This window comes from Triturus cristatus, chromosome 3_2, assembly GCF_964204655.1.
Source record: "Triturus cristatus chromosome 3_2, aTriCri1.1, whole genome shotgun sequence".
Taxonomy (NCBI): Eukaryota; Metazoa; Chordata; class Amphibia; order Caudata; family Salamandridae; genus Triturus; species Triturus cristatus.
The window spans coordinates 33,032,027-33,052,956 of NC_140584.1; the positions used below are offsets into that span (position 1 = coordinate 33,032,027).

General features: G+C 40.7%; 1 pseudogene; it reads left to right on the forward strand.

Annotated features, from left to right (window-relative positions):
- Positions 1 to 20,304: 20,304 nt before the first annotated feature.
- Positions 20,305 to 20,423, forward strand: LOC146856749 (5S ribosomal RNA; annotated as a pseudogene).
- The last annotated feature ends 507 nt before the right edge of the window (positions 20,424 to 20,930 follow it).

Sequence of the window (20,930 nt, forward strand, 5' to 3'; positions counted from 1 at the left end):
CAAGTTACTATAAATGCTCTTCATGCTCAAATAAATCACCAGCTTTCTACACAAGGCTCACACGAGTGAAATTATTCTCACATTAGCCTTCGTGTGTAACCTTGAAATGCAAACTTAAAGTAAACGAAATGAGCAGGCTAAAATAAACCCTCGACTTTCATTTAAAGAATCTCCAGCTGGTAATAAAAGGACCTGTGCTAGAGATAAATAAATATGAAGCAAGTCGAGTGAAAGGAATAATCATACTTCCTTCGCTTCAAGGTTAATTAATTATCCAATATAGTCAGTGGACGTTTGCCAGTCCGTTTGACATTAAAATAACCTTCTCAATTGGGTTAGTCCTGAATAACGTTGGGAGTCTTTTACCACCAGAAAAATAAAGACCAAATCAAGAATTGTTTCCTTAAAGACTCCAAGTTCAATAATCTGGAACAATAAATCCAATAGACTCCATTTAATAAAAACAACTCTTAACTATCCAGTGAGTATACTCAGTGAGAGGGAAAAAACGCAATTTTCAGATTTTAATAAATTAATTGGATGTACACTTACCTTGTTTTTCCCAATTTTCTAGAGTAGAGAATAAGTAGCATTCCTGCGACGATAGAACAATAAGAGTTAAGACTTCTCTTCAAATACATGCAACGCAAAAGAGAAGTAGAAGAGGGGCAAAACTCAAAACACTTCCTGGTAAGATAAGTTATCTTAGTTTTTAAATGCAAATAAGTTATAAATGTTTCGCCACTTGATTTCATGATTTGTCTGCAGCTGTCACTACCGGTGAGGGAGGAGGTTCGTGCTGAACAGCAGTGTTGGAGTTGTCTCTTCTCTGTCCCATCCCCTTTACCTCCTCGGTACTCACTTACTAAGGTGTAACCCAAGAAACCTGGTGGGGAGAGTTCCGAGAAGGGCATTGGGAGCTTGTGTCATTCTACTCCTGTGTGGTTTGCAAAAAAAGACGCACCTGACAGAGTGAAGTGCCCACGTTGGTACAAGCACCTGAGTAGAATGGCGGAAGGGTTAGATTTTAAGAAATTAGGCGAGATTTTGAATACAATACAAAGGGACTTAGAGGCAGTCAGGGAGGAAAATAAGATTTTAAGGCAAGAGATTATTACATTTAAAACTGGGACACCAGTTCAGGGAGCCAGTCAGACCCCTACATTATTCACCACACAGAACCCAGGCTCTAGCACTCCATCCTTTGCTCCGACCCAAGTCATCCACTCCTTATCCCCAGTAATTCCTTTAGCCCCTCCAGAAAGATTCAATGGAGACCCACAAAAGGCACAAATTTTTTTGACCCAGTGTTCACTGCACTTTATGTGCCGACCAACAATTTTTCCAGATGCTCAATCCCGTGTGGCATTCATCTTGTCATATTTGAGTGGGGACGCCGCTGCTTGGTCAATGCCACTCGTTTCTACAGATGACCCCATTTTATACAGTTTAGATGATTTCAAAAAAGAATTTCTTCGCATTTTTGATCGACGAACAGCTTCCCAGGCATCAGACAATGAACTGTTAGAGTTAAAACAAGGGAATCGAGAACTGGTGGCCTATTTAGCCCAATTTAATAGGTTAGTAGTTGAAACTAATTGGCCTGAAGTTAAAAGAGCAGCAGTTTTTTACAGGGGACTGCGAGAAGAACTGAAGGATGCTCTATCCCAAATCCCAAATAGACCTACTGATATTTCTGCCCTTGTGGATTTGACCCTTGAGATTGACTATCGGCTCAATGAGCGAAAGGGAGAACGTAAACGGGAGTTTCGATCTAGTGTTCCACGATTAGATCGAGTCAAGCTTGAGTCAACCCGACCTGAGAGTTCTACGGGAGTGGAACCCATGCAGATTGGAGTTATCCGAGGCCCTCTCTCCAAAGAAGAAAAAGAAAAGAGGAGGTCAAATAAATTGTGCTTGTATTGTGGAGGAAGTGGACATTTCGTCAAGAATTGTCTGAAACGACCTAAGCTACCAATCAAGGAGAAGGAAAACTAGCGGCACCACGGGTAGGCGGAGTTGGACCCGTGGTTGCGAAAGTAGCAATAACTCCAACAAGTCATCAAGTGGCCAACACCTTACAAGTTTCTTCACCTCATCTTGTACTAACTGTGACATTGAAATTTCGTGACACCATACTGACTGGAGTGAATGTCATGGTTGATTCTGGAGCAACGGGTAATTTCTGTGACCAAAAATTTGCTGTTCAGAAAGGATTGTTAGCAATCAACAAGGAAAAAAGTGAGAAAGTCCGAGCCGTGGATGGTACAGAACTGACTTCTGGACCCATAACAAGTCACACGGAAATGATACATATGACTACCATGGAGGGACATCGAGAGATCTTACAGTTTAACTTAATAGACGCCCCTCAATTTCAGTTAATTTTAGGCCTACCATGGCTGACGGAACACAACCCGCTGATAGATTGGGGAGCCCGAACCATTCAATTAAATTCTGACTATTGCACAAAACATTGTTTTGCAGAATTGACAAATTCTACGGAGGCTAGTGCAGTCACTCAGCTCTGCACCAACGGAGGAACAATATGTGTTATTCAAACACCTGAAATACCAGAACCTTACCAGGAGTTCTTGGATGTCTTTGATGAGGTCAAAGCCGAAACCTTACCTCCACATAGGTCTTATGACTGCAAGATTGACCTCGAACCTGGAGCTAATCTACCTTGTAGTAGGGTATACGCCTTGACTGAAAAGGAAAACCTACATTTGAAGGAATATCTAACCAAAAATTTGGCAAATGGTTTTATTCGACCATCCCAGTCACCTGTCTCTTCCCCCCTTTTCTTTGTACCGAAGAAGGGGGGGGATCTCAGGACTTGCATAGACTTTAGGGCAATCAACAGAATTACCATCAAAAATCGATACCAATTACCCCTTATCTCTGTATTGATCGATCAAGTAAAAGAAGCAAAGATTTACACTCGCCTAGATTTACGTGGCGCTTATCATCTAATCAGGCTTCGAGAGGGTGACGAGTGGAAAACTGCGTTCAGAACCAAATTTGGACTCTATGAGTACCTGGTAATGCCGTATGGTCTGTGCAATGCGCCTGCGGCGTTTCAATACTTCATCAACGATGTTCTAAGCGATTTCATTGATTGTTGTGCTATCGTCTACATCGATGATATTCTAATTTATTCGAACACAACGGAAGAACATCATGAACAGGTCAGAGCGGTTTTACAACGTTTACGAGAAAACTCCCTATATGTCAAATTGGAGAAGTGTCTTTTTAATACAGATACGGTGGAGTTTCTTGGTTTTGTATTGTCGCCTAAGGGAGTTCAAATGGATGAACAGAAGGTGAAAGCCATAAAAGATTGGAAGTCTCCTGCTAGCGTCAAAGAACTCCAGAGTTTTATTGGATTCTCCAATTTTTACAGACGATTCATTCACGGATTCTCTTCCAAGATTCTCCCTTTGACCCGTCTTCTGAAGAAAGGTGTTTCTTTTCATTGGTCGGATGAGGCAGAAGAGGCATTTCGATTGATGAAAACCAGCTTCACCACTGCACCTGTTCTTCTTCATGCAGACCCCTCTGAACCCTTTTATTTGGAGACGGATGCTTCTGATCTAGCTATTGGAGGAATACTTTCTCAACGACACAAAGACACTGGGCAGTTGCATCCTGTTGCCTATCGTTCACGTAAACTCAATCCTGCAGAGTGTAATTATACTATTACGGAGAAAGAACTTCTGGCCATTAAGGATGCTTTCAAGGACTGGAGGCCCTACTTAATGGGGGCGAAGCATACTGTAACGGTGTTTACAGATCATCGCAATCTGAAATTTTTGCGCTCCGCCCGTACACTCTCTCCACGTCAGTTGCGGTGGTCCTTGTACTTCGCGGACTTTGATTTTGTTATCACCTTCCGTCCTGGCTCTAAGAATGGAAAGGCTGATGTCCTCTCAAGATTGGATACAGAAAATCAAACCCCTGTCATTGCAAATCAATCTATCATACCGGATGACAAAATTATTGGAGTAATATCTTTGGAACCCTTTGAACAACATGTCCGCACCCTGATGTCAAATCCGGCTATGCAAACTTGGGCCTCAGAAGATCCTCTACGTTCCATTTCCAATGGTCTTCCCTATCATGGCTCTGCTCTATACCTACCCACCAAGGACCTCCAGTTAAAAGCAATGCAGGAAAGTCATGACAATCCCTTGGCTGGTCATAAGGGCATTTTAAAAACCGAAGACTTACTTAGACGAAATTTTTGGTGGCCATGTATGTGCCGTGATATTCGTCAATATGTTTTGAGCTGTGACCTTTGTGCACGGGGAAAACCAGACAGACAGGCCCCTAAGGGACTCTTACAACCCATGCCAACCCCCCCTTATCCTTGGCACACGGTCTCCTTAGACTTGATTGTTGATTTGCCTTCTTCCCATGGTTATGACACTATCCTTGTTGTTGTTGACACCTTTAGTAAAATGGCACACTTTGTACCCTTTAAGGGTGTTCCCACTGCTAAACAATTGGCACAATTATTCAATCAACACATAATTCGCCTTCATGGGATACCTAAGGTACTCATTTCAGACAGGGGCTCTCAGTTCTTATCACGATTTTGGAAGGCTTACATCACAGGCCTTAATATTGACCATCGTTACTCTACTAGTTTCCACCCTGAAACTGATGGCCAGACTGAACGCATTAATCAAGAACTAGAACAACACCTTAGGTTATACCTGTTAGATGAGGAGGGTGATTGGCCTGACCATTTATGGACTGCAGAGTATGCCCATAATAATGCCCTTAGTGTCTCTACTGGTTGCACGCCCTTCTTTATAAATTCAGGCAGACATCCCAATTCCCATGCTAATTTTGACACTGTGCATGTTCCTGCTATTCACGACATTGCTCAACAGCTAACTAACATCCATCACTCAGTAACTCACAATTTGACTACAGCAAAAGCTCGTTACAAACATTTCGCTGACCTGAAGCGTAAGAAAGCACCTGAACTTCATGTAGGAGATTTAGTCTGGTTGTGTACAAAGAATCTTAGACTTAAGGGTCCACGTAAATTCCAGCCTCGTTTTATGGGTCCTTATCCAATTGAGAAGGTGATAAATCCTGTTACCTATCGATTATCTCTTTCTGGTTCCACTAAGATTCACCCGGTCTTTCATGTCTCTCTCCTAAAACCAGTTCATCCAAGGTTACGTAGGTCTTCCCCTCCTGATCCTTTAATTCTGCATGGAGAGACTGAATATGAAGTTAAACGGATTGTAGACTCAAAATTTATCCGTGATGAACTTTTTTATCTCATTGATTGGAAGGGATTTGGCCCTGATGAGTACTGATGTTCATGCTCCCAGATTAATTAGGGCCTTCCATGCTCAATTTCCCTCTAAACCTAGACAGGAGGAAACCCCGTTGAGAGGGGGTACTGTCAGGAATCACGGAAGGTTTCCTCCTCCTTCTGCTTCCGTGGCTTCTATGCTCTCATCGCAAACTCAGAAAGCAGTCAATCCTTTGAGTTGGAGTGCTTGTTGGCATCGCAGAAATTCCAACATGGCTGCCAACTTGCTGCAATAGCATATTGCTGTTAGCAGTCTAGTCTTGCAGTGAATGACAGTTGGTGAGGTGTGCTCCAACATTCCATGGTGCACTTCACCGAAGATTCTTCAGAAGGAGCACCTGTTTCTGCGTCATGAAAGTCAGTCAGGGTAGTGGCGTTAAACTCGGGGTTAGTTCGTCGGTTTAAAACCTCAGGTTAGTTGAACTGTCTAGTGTAATTCACGTTTGAGAAATAAGCCTTAAAATTCTAATGTTAATGAGAAAAGCCAGCATGTTTAAAAAACCAATGTCAGCAGAAATTTACGTGTGAAGAAACTACAACCAAAGTTAATCCTTTTACTGAAGAGGTTCAGAATTAATATAGAGTAAAAACTGTAGTGGAAACTGTAGAGAATAAACGCCAGCCTCAGTCACTTTTCGCAGCGTTTATAAATAAATTTATTCAGTGGTATAATTAGCTGAAACCTAAGCATTCTGGCACAGAGCTTCCAAGCTGTTAATTGAAGGAAGCTATTTAGAAGCACAAGAGTTATTTCATTTTCGTTTTCTGTGCGCACTGAAAGGATGGTTAATTTCAAGGTCAAGAGCAAGTTACTATAAATGCTCTTCATGCTCAAATAAATCACCAGCTTTCTACACAAGGCTCACACGAGTGAAATTATTCTCACATTAGCCTTCGTGTGTAACCTTGAAATGCAAACTTAAAGTAAACGAAATGAGCAGGCTAAAATAAACCCTCGACTTTCATTTAAAGAATCTCCAGCTGGTAATAAAAGGACCTGTGCTAGAGATAAATAAATATGAAGCAAGTCGAGTGAAAGGAATAATCATACTTCCTTCGCTTCAAGGTTAATTAATTATCCAATATAGTCAGTGGACGTTTGCCAGTCCGTTTGACATTAAAATAACCTTCTCAATTGGGTTAGTCCTGAATAACGTTGGGAGTCTTTTACCACCAGAAAAATAAAGACCAAATCAAGAATTGTTTCCTTAAAGACTCCAAGTTCAATAATCTGGAACAATAAATCCAATAGACTCCATTTAATAAAAACAACTCTTAACTATCCAGTGAGTATACTCAGTGAGAGGGAAAAAACGCAATTTTCAGATTTTAATAAATTAATTGGATGTACACTTACCTTGTTTTTCCCAATTTTCTAGAGTAGAGAATAAGTAGCATTCCTGCGACGATAGAACAATAAGAGTTAAGACTTCTCTTCAAATACATGCAACGCAAAAGAGAAGTAGAAGAGGGGCAAAACTCAAAACACTTCCTGGTAAGATAAGTTATCTTAGTTTTTAAATGCAAATAAGTTATAAATGTTCCTGTGTGGTTTGCAAAAAAAGACGCACCTGACATTTCCATACAACCAAGAGAGCAAATCATTAATGGTTTTTTTAAGAGGACATGGCATGGGTGGGATTTCTGATAGTCCTGAAAATTCTCCCCCGCAAAGGTCATCCTGTAGGTCGGGGTTTGTTTGGGTGAAGGGGGTGGAAGCGCCTAACTAATTTAGGAACGTTTACATTGGATGCCAGTTCCCTAGATCTTTCAGCAGCATCATAGCCCTTCCAATCAATTAGATAATGTAATTTCTGATTCACTTGGCGTCAAGGATTTGTTAACCTCGTACTCTAAATGACCATTTACAATAATTGGAGGAGGAGGGTTATCTTTTCTGGTCCCAGGGATATGGGGTTTTAGTAAGGATACATGGAAAACTTGGTGGATTTTAATACTCAGCTGGTAAGGATAACCGGATAGAAACTGGGTTCAAAATCTTTTGAATGGGAAATGGGCCTTTGAAATGGGGTTGTAATTTCCTAGGTCCATCTAAGTGGATATTTTGAGTGGATAGCCATACCAGGTCTCCAATCTTATATGATGGCTCAGGGGTTCGATGTTTATCTGCCTGCTTTTTAGCAACCAGTTTACTTTTTGCTAAACAATATCTAGCTTTTTCTTGGAAATGTTGTAATTCTTTGATCTTTTCAGACACAGCTGGCAATACTTCTTGATGAAAAGATGTTTGTATCGGGATGCATCGGGGATGGAAATCAGTCATGAAATGAAATGGTGAGCACCCTAAGGCTGAATGTACACTGTTATTATATGAGAATTCTGCCCGAGGTAACACCTTATCCCATTGAGAAGTTAGAGTAGCTAGAAAACATCGAAAAGATTGTTCAACATACTGGTTGACCTTTTCAGTTTGACCATCCATTTGTGGATGAAAAGCAGATGACAATGCCACTTCAATGTCCAGTTGATTACACAAATTTTTCCAGAATTTGGAAATGAACTGCGGGTCTCTATCGGAAACAATTTTACTCGACAATCCATGCAACTTGACAATATGCAGAACAAAAATATCACAAAACTCCATTGCAGTAGGCAATTTTTGTAGCGGAATAAAATGGCCCATTTTGGATAATAAATCAACAACTACGAGAATAGTCGTAAAACTGTTTGATAAGGGCATATCGGTGATAAAGTGTACGCTGATAGTGTGCCATGGGACTGGTGGAATAGGTAACGGCTGTAAAAAACCAGCAGGAGCTATGTGTTGAGATTTATTACGAGAACAAATGGGACATTTTTTGACATAATTCTGAATATCTTTTCTCATAGTAGCCCACCAAAAGTTTGGGGAACATAATTCTATTGTCTTTTGAATACCAGGATGACTAGTTAGACTAGAATCATGATTATGATTTGTTATCTCTGTTTTTCTGATGGAATAAACATTTTGGTATTATGAAAATAAAACCAATCAGCAATTAAATTGTGTTTCTTTTGCAACCATGCGTCTTTATGAATTTTTTTAGATTCTGTTTTTACTTCTGTCAAAAAGGTATCAGACTGAGTTGTTCCTACTATCCTATCAATTGGTATGATATTCTGTGCTGTTTGTTTCTGAATTTGTGACTCATTCTCATGTAAACGAGAAAGGGTATCTGATAATAATTGCTTCTGCCCAGGTCGATAAGTGATTAAAAAATTGAATTCACTAAAGAAGTGTAACCACCTCATTTGTCTTGGTGTCAAAGCCTTTATAGAGGTAAAGAATTGTAAATTCTTTTGATTTGTATAAATGGTCACTGAATGTTTAGCACCAAGCAAATGATGTCTCCACTCAGAAAATACATCTTGAATAGCTAGTAATTCACGCTTGGCAATGGTGTAATTTTGTTCAGATGGTAATAATTTACGTGAAAAGTAGGCTAAAGGATGAAGATGCCCCGTGTTTGAAACTTTCTGCATTAAAACACCACCCACAGCAGTTTGAGATGCTTCCGCCTCAACAATGAAAGGTTGGTCAGGATTAGGATGGGTAAGTACTAGAGCTGTAGTAAAGGCCCTTTTTAATTCTAAAAATGCCTTATCAGCTTCTTCATTCCAATGAAAGTTTTGTCCTTTTTATAACAACTGGGTTATTGGAGTTACTATTCTGGAGAAATGTGCAATGAAACGTTGGTAAAAGTTAGCAAATCCTAATACCTTTTGGAATTCTTTTACGAATATTGGAACTGGCCAATTAGTTATTGCTTCAACCTTTTTTGGATCCATTTCTATTCCCTTTGGTGACAGAAGGTATCCTAGGAACTCCACTGAGTGGGCATGAAACACTCATTTCTCAATTTTAGGAAACAATTAATGTTCCCTTAGTCTTTGCAAAACTGTTCTTACATGCAGTACATGTTGTTCTTCATTTTTAGATTAAATTAGTAGAACCTCTATATAGACAATAACAAAGATATCCAGCAGGTCATTACATTTTTTATTTAGGAAATACTGAAACACCGCTGGAGCCTTACATAACCCAAATTACAATACAGTATATTCATATAAGCCAAATTTGGTACGAAAGGCGGTTTTCCAATCGTTACCCTCGCGCATGCGTATTAAGAGATACGCACCGCGGAGGTCCACTTTAGTATAGATGGTAGAAATGGAATTAATGGCAAGGGGTAACGATTTTTTATGGTAGCTTTATTAACCGCGCGATAATCAATGCACGGTCTTAAATCCCCTGATTTTTTGCCACAAAAAAAGGGGGGAGGAAACAGGAGAGGTTGAGTGTTGAGTAAAGCCTTTCTCAAGTACCTCATCAAGATAGCTTTTTAGGTATTGATTTTCAGGCTCAGTGAGGGCATAAATACGACTACAGGGCAAGGGAGCTCCTGGTATTAGGTCAATCCTGCAATCATACACTCTGTGAGGTGGGAGGTGAGTGGCCTCTACTGGATCAAACACATCAGCAAAATCCTTATATTCATTAGGTAAGATGTTCTGATCAATGTGCGTAGTAGCATGGTGTAAGAGGTAAATAGGATCCCTGGCCTCTTGGTAACAATGAGTCCTGCAAAAGGTGAAGTCCAAGTTTACTGTTCTTTATACCCAATCTATTCTAGGATTATGTTTTTCATGCCAGGGTATTCCTAAAATAATTCCAAAAGCAGGAGTATCTATTAGGTCAAAAATTATTTGCTCATTAACATCTCAAGAGAATGCGGCAAAGGACATTATGTGGAAACTTGAGGAGGCAGAAAATCGTCAACGTCGGAATAACCTAAGGATCTTAGGGATCCCGGAGAATAGTGAAGGAAGTGACATTCGTGCATTTTCTATCAATCTGTTCAAAAATGCGTTTCCAGAACTAGCGCACTGGGACTGGGACAAAGAGATCCAAAGGGTGCATAGATTCCCAATGTCAATGTCTAAACGTCTGCAAAATAACCAGTCATATCCCAGAGTTATTTTGATTTATCTTGGAAACTTTTTGCTCCGTCAAGCAGTATACGACCTGGCCAGACCCAACAAAAAACGGAACTGGGATAATTTCTAATTTTTCGCAAAACCAGATTTTGCACACGCGACAGTGGAAAGGCGTTGGCGGCTCCGACAGTTGATTACACCATTTCAAAAAGCTGGTACCGCCGCTTTTCTTCAAAACCCCGCAAAACTGAAAGTAATCTCGTAAGGATGGACTTGGTTTTTTACCTCAGAAATCCAAGCGGAGCAAATATTTAAGGAAATGACCACTGGGAAAGCAGGACCCGATTAGAACATTAACAGTATTTGTTCTCTTATACCATATTTGTGGCTACCTAACTGGATTACGGGGGGGCTCTTCCGTCTGATATAATGGTGCTCCACTTTCTCTATTTTTCCCCACCTTTTTGTTTCCGGGGCAGAATCTAAAGGATGAAGGGAAGGGAAAGGGGGAAGAGAAGAGGAAAACTGTATTGATGGTTGGGCGATGGGGGATGTGGAGGGTGGGTGAGGTCGTTTCAGACGCTATCACACAGGCTCAGGATTGAGCCTGGTTGCCTAAATAATGGTGGGGGGTTGGGGGTGGGGGTGGGGGGTAGGGGAATATTTAGACACAAAGTCTATGCGACAATTGGAGGGAGGAGGGGCCAATATGAGAATAGGGATACTAGTACTGGACAAATGTGGTGTACAATGAGGGAGATTATTGTTTTCAAGCATGGACCATTTGAACAAATAACATTGTGGCCAAATTGAAAATTGCCACTATTAATATCTGTGGTCTTAATGACAGTAAGAAAAGGCAGAGAGTTGCGGCAGGACTACAGGTGATTGGAGCCAATATCATATGTCTACAAGAGACACACGTTGAGGGACCACAACAATATTTGCTGAAAACATTAGGATATCAACTGATTACAGCCTCAAAACAGGGGGCGCGCGCAAGGGGGGTGGCAATCCTGGCCAAAGGTGGGGATCTCCAATTCACACGTACATTAGCGGATAAATTCGGTCGTTGGGCTATTGCAGAGTGTCACTATGACTCCGGGGAAAGTAAAATGACTCTTTGTACTATGTAAGGAAATTTCAGCGACGACCCAGATGTGCTGTCAAATACGAACTATCCCACTGGCCTCTTCCATTAATTGTGTGTGGGGACCTTAATATACATTTACCGGGGGGAGTGGCTCTCAGATCCAGGTTTTAACTACTCAGGGCGGAAACCAAAAGTTTTCCAGGCATTAAAAAATATGTGTGCGTTGCATGGCCTAATTGATGGTTGGTCATTGGGGCATCCTGGGGATCCGGGATCCACGTACTATTCATACCCACACTCTCGGCTTGTGCGGCTAGATTATATACTCATGTCTAGCACGTTGAGGTCTGGTAGCATAATAGAAAGAACACCAAGAATCTTATCGGACCATAACCCTCTTGTATTTAGTCTTGAATGTGGGTTAAATAAACCTAAGATTAGGACATGGACATTCGAAAGAGCATTTTTGGGGAATGAGAAATTCTGTCAACATATGACTAAATGGATTCCAGGCTTCTTGGAGGATAATCTTGGCTACAATAGATGTGGTCTGGGATGCCTTAAAGGCCGGTATTAGAGGGGAGACGATGCAGTTCTCTCTCAGCTCTAATAAAGAGGCTAAAATAAAGATGGCAACACTCCAGTGTAATCTGGGTAGGGCTGAGGGAGAGCTGACTAAGGTCATCCAGGAGGGGGGTACACCTGGGAATGAACTAATTCGGGTTGCACTGGCTAAAAATCAGATATTTGATATTTTAACGGAGAATGCAGTCATGAAAGCCACAGCCCATAAGGAAAAAATTTATGAATGGAGTGAACAGGTTGGCACCAGCTGGCGGTACGTACAAGAGAAGAATACTCGGCCAATTTAGTTAAAGAGATCATGGATCCAGAGACTGGCCTTAAAACTGAACCCTCCGAGTTTAGAATGGTATTTCAAAATTTTTATCAGAATCTTTATGAAACAACAGAGAATCAACTGGGAAGATCAGAGACATACTTAAATTTAAATGCATCAATAAGATTTGAGAAAGCGGACCAGGAAAGCTTAGATAATATTCCATTCTGGGAGGAAATTTTATTATCCATGAACAGCCTTGTTACAGGGAAAGCCGCTGGTATGGACGGTATCCCAACAGAATTCTATGTCAAGTTTTCAGCACGACTAAAAGAAATAATGCAGGAACTGTTTATCCATATTTTCGAGGGAGGAAGGCCACCCGAATCATGGTCATCTGCCAAAATTGTAGTTTTTCTAAAAAAAAATAAAGATCCTCTAGAACCTGGGTCATATCGTCCCATTACATTGATAAATGGAGATTCTAAAATTTACTCTAAATTATTAGCAAGCCGATTAGCACCAATTATCCACAAGATTGTATCGGAACGCCAGCATGGGTTAATTCCTGGAAGATCTACAATCGATCACGTCCAAAGGGTAATTTCTCTTTTTGACTTTACCAAGGTGACAGGAGACTCTATGGCGCTTATATTACACAATGTTACGTAGTGGGATCAACAAGAGATTTATTAAGGCAATACAAATGCTATATGTGGAGCCTATTGCTAGGGTATTAATAAACGGGGTATTGTCTGAAAGAATAACCATCAAAAGGGGGACAAGACAGGGGTGCCCGTGCTCTCCTCTTCTTTTCGCGATTTACATTGACCCGTTCATCCGTAGGTTGGATCAAAACATACTAATTCCTTCAATATGGGCACAAGAATACGAGACTAAAACACTAGCCTTCGCAGATGATATTGCTTTAGTTACAAGTAATCCTAATAAAGCAATTGTCGCGATAGAAGAGGAAGTTCTGATTTTCGGAGCAGTCTCTGGCTATAAACTAAATCAGAGTAAAACACAGATCATTCTCAATGATAAGATCACGATGAGAGATGTCAGTGTTATAGAGAAAGCCACGTATCTCGGGATGAGCATATCGGCAGAGGTGGATAATATAGTCAGCAATAATGTGGAACCTTTGATTCAACGAACAAAAAAAGAATTGGTACGTCTTAACAACTTACATCTAACGATAGGAGGGAGATGTAATGTGATTAAAATGTTATATCTTCCCAGATTTCTATATTTTTTTTAGGACTATTTGTTTAGAATTTCCCCCTCAACTGTTTAGATCTATTGAATCTATGTTCTCCAGATTCTTATGGGGATATAAAAACCCATGCCGGGCTTTAAAGTATATCACACTCCCAAAGGATAGAGGGGGAATGGCAATGCCTAACTTTAAATTGTATTATTGGGCTACTGTATTGAGATATTGTTCAGCACTTATATCTTCAGGGCCCAACGGCAATAATACACCTACCCCACAAACACTTATATTGGGAATGGGCTCTGAAGGTTGTTTTTGGCGACACATCAACAACAGTTATTTTAAGAAGGTAAAATTCAAGATTATCTATGGTATATATAAGGTCTGGGGTTGTGCTCGTAAACTATTGGGTGTTGGATGATATTCATATTATACCCCGGTATTTAAAAATAATGATCTCCCAGAGATATTTGATGACAGCTGTATGGATCGTTAGATACAGGTAGGGATATCACAGCTCGGCTGTTTTTTCAACAGAAATGGCTTGAAGAACTTTGATGAATTACGTAATGAATAGGACCTCAGTCATAGGGATTTTTTTAAAATACCTACAGGTAAGAGATTTTTTGACAAAGAAGGGGAGGGGTAGGGAAAAATTCCATGCAACACAAATTATGGACCGCATATGCAAAAAATCTAGTCTAACTATCGGGGAGATATATGAATTTCTGAACTCTCTGGGTTCCGATGATATTGAGAAACAGATTGATATGTGGCAGACAAAGTTAGCTGTATTACCTCAAACCCCTCTCCGATCCTTCGAAATGTCACAGTCCTGTCAGTTAAACTACAAGCCCAGTACTATAAAACGTTTTTTTCACTATATTATACCCCGAAGAAAATAGCGAAGTGGGGTACTGGAAAAGGTACAACATGACCACAATGCTCATTATTTGAGGCTGATAGTGTGCATATTTTTGCTTCCTGTAAAGTACTGTCAAATATAATAGTGGAGATTTCTGATTTTCTATCAGAAATTTTTGGAACAGGTGTTCATATTTCCACAGAGGAAATATTGTTGGGCACAGCAGACTGCACCCATCCAAAATATATGCATGGCTTGATTTTTGTGGTAATGGCCATTCTAAGGCTATGCATAGCCTCAGCCTGGCTAGACCCGAATCCACCGACGTTCCAGCAATGGAGGGCCCATCTGTTAGCAACGTGCAGCCTGGAGGTAGCCATATATAAAAGAAAAGGGTGCAATAAATACAATAGAGGCATGTTGATATGGGACCCATTGATACAATGGATGTCCAACTATACATAGATTAGAAAGATTACAAAAAGGGGAGAATCCAACCAAATAAGAATGGCGACATTCTTGATTTTTCTGTACTCTATTAAGTATGATCTTAAACGCTCCTCACCCTTGTGTATGCTTCAAGTGTCTTGAGAAATTATGCAAACTGTGTCTTTGTTTGAATAGGGGGGAGTGTGTTGGGGTGGGGAATGGGCTAGGGGTGAAGTGTATGTAAAAAGAAAATCAATAAAGATATTTAAAAAAAAAAAAATTTTTTTGCTCAGTATGGCCCTTTTCACTTACAGTAGTCAAAGGTACAGTATGAAATCGAATTAAACCAGAAGATAGAGCAGAACAATCCATTGCTCTCACAAGTTTGGGTTCCTACTTTGCTACGTGGGAAATACCTAGTCTCTTGGCTAGATTAATATCAAAAAAGTTCCCAGATGCTCCTGAATCCACAAGAATGGACAAAACATGTCTTTGTTGTATAGTTACAATGACAGTCATTAAAATCATCGTGTCTGGCTACATTTTTGTTAACATTCGGAATATCTTTAAAGACCTTAATTTTGGATTTTCTCAAAGAAAGGATCTTAGTTTTCTTTGAGAAAATCAGTTTCCCAATTTGGACTGTTCAGTCTGGGCGACTTCTTTCTTTCTCTTGAGTTTAATAGTACATTCCTTGGCAAAATGCCCTGGCTTTCCACAATACAAACACAATTGTTCCTTACGTCGTCTTTCTTTTTCTTAAGGGGACAGTGGTCCTTTGATACCACCTATTTGCATGGGTTTGGGTTTAGTGGTTTTTGGTTCTTTATCTTTTTTCTCTGCTTTAAACAAAATTGGTCTAAAATCTGTTCTAGGTTTCTCACTTTTTCTTTCTTGTATATGGTTGTCAAGTTATACCACTAAATCAACAAATTCCACGTAATCAGCAGGTAAGTCTACAATGTGGGCTAATGAATCTTTTAAATCTTCTCTGAGCCCCCTGTAAAATAACGAAGTTTGTTTCTCTTCAGGCCAGTGGGTTTCCGACAAAAGACGATTAAAGGTTGTTATATAAGTGAGTAAATCTTTAGTCCCTTGACGAAGATTTAGAAGTTCATTGTCACTTGATTTTACAAAAACGTGAAGAGCAAAAAGACGTGTCGTTGTTTCCTTGAATGTGTTAAAATTTTGTAAAAGAGCATCATCATTATCAACAAGGGGAGTAGCCCAATCAGCTGCTACTCGGCCTAAATAAGAAATAATAAAGGCTGTCTTGGCTGAGTCTGTATTAAAGACCTGGGGTTTAGAAAGAAAATGCAGCTGACATGGAATCATGAAAGCCGTGAAACGAGAGCTGTCTCCCGAGGGGGGGAGGGACAGGGGTAGGAGTTAACACTGTGATTTGAACATTTGAATCTGACTGTTGTGTAACTGGATTTGAAGGAGAAAAGGTTGTGGGGCCACACTTAGGGGGGCCAAAAGTGGACGTTTATCAGGAGTCTTTGGTTCTCTCCATTGTGTAAATCCTGTTCTACTTTTTGATAATTCTTCCCTGAGTAAGTGATTCTCGTGCCTTAACTGCTGCATCTCCAATTGGAGATTCCTAATAACATCAGAAAGTTTTGACGTATTGTCAGTGAAATCCATGTTCGCAATTCGTTGAGAAGAGCTATATGTGTGGCTTGGTCTTCTGTCACGCAAGCCACTCACCTGTTTTCCATGCTCTTTTTACACTACAACCGAACCCCAATCACCCTTGAAACTCCCCAAACCGCAGAGATAATAGTCCACTCGGAAATCTGGAAAGTTCCCAGGGGGAAAGGGGGATGGAAATTAAAAGGACAAAGAAGAAAGACACTCTCTGGATTCTCGTACTCGAATTGCCCTGGCGACACTTCGTTCGCGTCTGTATACTGTGTAGTGGATAAACTGTTCCTGAGCTACCGCAACCAGGATCTATCTAAACAAATAGGCCATACATTAGATATAATATTACTTAAAGATTTTTCAATAAACGTTCACCTAAATGAGCATTTGCATATTCATGTCATTACCTAAACATAATTAGTTGTTCTCCTAAAACGTTAGCAAGAGTGTCTAATACTTATTGTCTTGATTTCTCTTAGTCCTGTGAAACAAGCAAAACATAGAGTATGTAATAATCGCCTTAGAGTAAATGCTATATAAACAGTTTGGGGCATTTGTCCTCTTTTTACAATGCACTATACCTTTGATAAGTGGTAATTCTTCTTACCACTAGGTTCGTAAGATTCATAGTATGCAAATTTTGGTGATACTTATAATGAGCAACAAAAGCTTGAAAAGAATAAAGTCCTTGCGTTGGTTTTGCGGTTTTGTAATCACCCACAAACATCCAATGATTGTTTCTTTCGGTCCTTGAAAACTGAGTCTTTGGCGCTCGATAGAACAATTGTATAATGCAGTTTTAATCAAGTCAGAATGAACTCACTGATCGTCTTCTTATTAAGCGTTACAAGGCCTTGTAATCACTTGTCACTTATCTCTTTCTTTGTTTTGTTTTTGTAGGATCGGCGACACGGATGCGGAAGGAGGTCCTCGGCCGAACGGGAGAGGGAGACGTCGTGCCAGGAGCCGGAGAGGAGTTTAGGGAAGCAGCCGATGACGTGGAAGTGGTCGGAGCCAGAAGATGCGCTGCATCTGATACTGGAGAAACAGGTACGGGCTTTTCAAAGACAAGACCAAGCACTGCAAGTTGTACACGAGTGTTTTAAATACCTTTCAGCCGCTCGCGTATGCCGCTTGAGTTTTGAGCGTGGCTGCCAACACGTGAATGTTAATTTTCACCGTTCACGTGTATAGCGCGAATAGGGATTCTAAAATGAAGACACGTGAAATGTTAATTTTGACTGTTAAGCAGAGCGGACAACAGGTGCTTCTCTGATTAGTTTTGGCAGTTACTCGTGTGCTCTTCCTCGTGCCTCAACATTCCTTTTTAGGTCTCGCTGAGTCAGCGCGCATGCGTTGCTCGGAGAGACTTTGGTAGGTGAGTTTTCAAAGTGTTGCTGGCTGGCGACAAGCTTGCGTTCACACAAGCGTGCACGCGCGAACTGCCAGCTTTCAGTCCATCTGTCTTTCCTCTTGCTTACTCCCTGCCTCCGCCCCTCCCCCCGCCTTCGCGTTTACAAGCGTTCGGGATTCTGTGACCATGGAATAAAGCAGGAATTGAGCTCCAGAAGCCATGTTTTAAGATGGATGTCTTTTGCAGAAGTAAGCAGGCGCGCCTTCTAAGAATTACATAAATGTGGGTTTACTTTCTCTTGGTGAAAACTGTAAGTGTTTTGCACAAACTATTTTACTATTAAAAGTCGAGGACAGTACTTACAACTCTTCTGCGCAAACGAGCGAGAAAAAGTGATTATCTGTTTGGAAATAACATTTTGATTAGTATTCGCTTGAATGTGTGAACTTTTCATTGTCAAACATCTATTTTGTAAAGCACTGGGATCCATCTTTTGTGTTAAAACGTCATACACGCAATGCTACATAATTTACTTTATCCTTGCTGCATAATTCACTCAGTCCTGCCGCATAATTTCATCCTGTATTGCTGCATCGTTCTAGTGGTCCTGCTCATGTTGATTTTAGAGTCTAAATGTTGCCTGTGAGTTTAAATGTGTTTGATTGCGAGAGAGGATGATATATGATTCGTGGTGAATAGACTTGTTCGTCTCGCAGAGCTTATGATTGCAGGGCTGACTAATGGAAGTGGATGTGTAATGTATGTTACTTAAGGTTGTCTTCTCCCTTTTACTTTAGATTTTCATATCTCGCCCTCGCCAAAATTTTCATTAGGAGCTGTATCCTACTTGAAACAAGTGACTAAAATAAATGTCTACTTCTCTGACAAATTTTTTGGTGTATGTCAATTTTAAATAAATACCAGTTAGTTAGGCATTTGTAAATGACACATTCTCGTAAGTAATAACCCCCATCCGCGGCCCCTTTTAGGGGAGTGCACAAGCCAGCATAAGTCCATGTCAAGCACCCCCTCAGTTCTCTTTGTACGTTGAAAACCTCGAGTTCAGTGACCGGCAGTGACCGTGGCTAATTGCAATGCTAACCCTAAGCCTCTGCAAGTGTCAGATTCCTTCTGCAGATCTTTCAAAAGTCAGGCTTGAGAGGGAAGGGAACACTTCCCAATGAACGGCAAGTCAAAGCGGAGCACGAACCCCCCCACAAAGGAATGTGGATGCTTTCAAGAATGTGGCACCAGTGATTAAAAGCATTTTCCCCTTTGATTCTTGACACAGACTTGTATGTTTGAAACGTACCTGTTGAAGACTTATGTGTTTGCAACATACTTTCTAACTCACATTTTCTTTTCTCTTCTATGCCTAGTCCATCAGTGGCTGTAGACCACCAAGACCCCCTCTAGTTTCTTGCTCAGCCTCCCATTAATGTGTACATCTCACATACTCTTCTGTTTTCCCATCAGGATTAGGACAGAAGAAGTAGAAAGAATTAGCCAATCAATAAAGCATTAGAGTTACTTTTAAAATGTTGCCTCAGGATATTCAGTATTATCCTTAGCTTACTCGTGTCATCATCCCAACTATCCAATCTGCTCCAGGCCTACTGCAAAACAAGCATTTACAACGCAATAGGTCTCGCATTTATGGAACTCTCATAAATGTGATACCTTATGCATTGGAAATGCTTGTTTGTAAAAGCGCCCATGTGGTGCTTTAACTTTAATGTCAGCCATACCCTTTCCCTTAGACGAGCCATGCCTAAAGAAAGGGGCGAAGCCGCCATTATAACGAAAGCGCAGTATGGGGCGTTTTTACAAAAAAAAAATGTGTGCATCAAGTTGACAAACAAATGCTCCTTTTTGTAAAAACACCTCAATGCCCGGTTTCACTTTAATGGCGACCACACACCTTTCCTTAGATGCGGCTTGTCTAAGGAACAGGGCGCGGCTGCCACTGGAGTAAAAGTGCGACACAGGACAGTTAAAAAAAATAAAAAGTGAATAAATACTGAACAAACAAGCATTGGCATAGCCAATAGGTCTCGCCTTTGGGACATTATAAGTGTTTAGCCATGCAACAGTTGATGTTGTTGCACCAAGGATATTGTACTGCATAACTAAATATTTATAAGGTCCCAAAAGCGAGACCTATTGGCTATGCCAATGCTTGTTATGTAGAAAGAAAGGACTGCGGCAAAAGGTTTAGTTAACCAGTTTACAATACTAAACCTCTGCAAACCGTATTTTAGCAATAAGTAACAGCATACATGTGTGAGATTTCTGATAGTCATGACAAGCACTGAAGTAGAATGAAAAAAACTAAGAGCTCCAGAGTCAGTGCTCTTTATGCCTACGGCCATAGCACCCTGAAAGCACCTCATCTCGCCTGATCTTAGAAGTTAAGCAGGGTCAGGTCTGCTTATAACTTGGATGGGGGATTGCCTTGGAATACCAGGTGCTGTAGACTTTTTTATTTGCTTTCTGTGAATGAGGTTAGCTTATCTCGCTTACTATGGCCAGTACTGAAGTTGAATGAAAAATGCTAAGAGTCCCAAACTCAGTGCTCTTCATGCCTACAGCCATACCACCCTGAAAGCACCTGATCTTGCCTGATCTCAGAAGTTAAGCAGGGTCAGGCCTGGTTACTACATGGATGTGAGACTGCCTGGGAATACCACGTGCTGTAGGCTTTTTTCTTTGTTTGTTTTGCTTTAGGTGAATGAGTGTGGCTTGTCTCTCTTACTATGGCCAGCACTGAAGTAGAATGAAAAAAAGCTAAAAGCCCCAAAGTCAGTGCTCTTTATGCCTACAGCCATACCAACCTGAAAGCAACTGATCTTGTGTGATCTCAGAAGATAATCAGGGGTGCGCCTGGTTTTTACCTGGACGGGAGACTGCCTGGGAATACCCATTGTTGTAAGGTTTTTGTTTTTTTGTTTTATTGCTTTAGGTGAATGAGGCTGGCGTGTCTCGCTTACTATGGCCAGCACTGAAGTAGAATGAAAAAAACTTAGAGCCCCAAAGTCAGTGCTCTTTATGCCTATGGCCATACCACCCTGAAAGCAACTGAGCTTGTCTGATCTCAGAAGATAATCAGGGTTGCACCTGGTTTTTACCTGGACTTGAGACTGCCTGGGAATACCCAGTGCTGTAGGCTTTTTGTTTTTTTGCTTTAGGTGAATGAGGGTGGCTTGTCT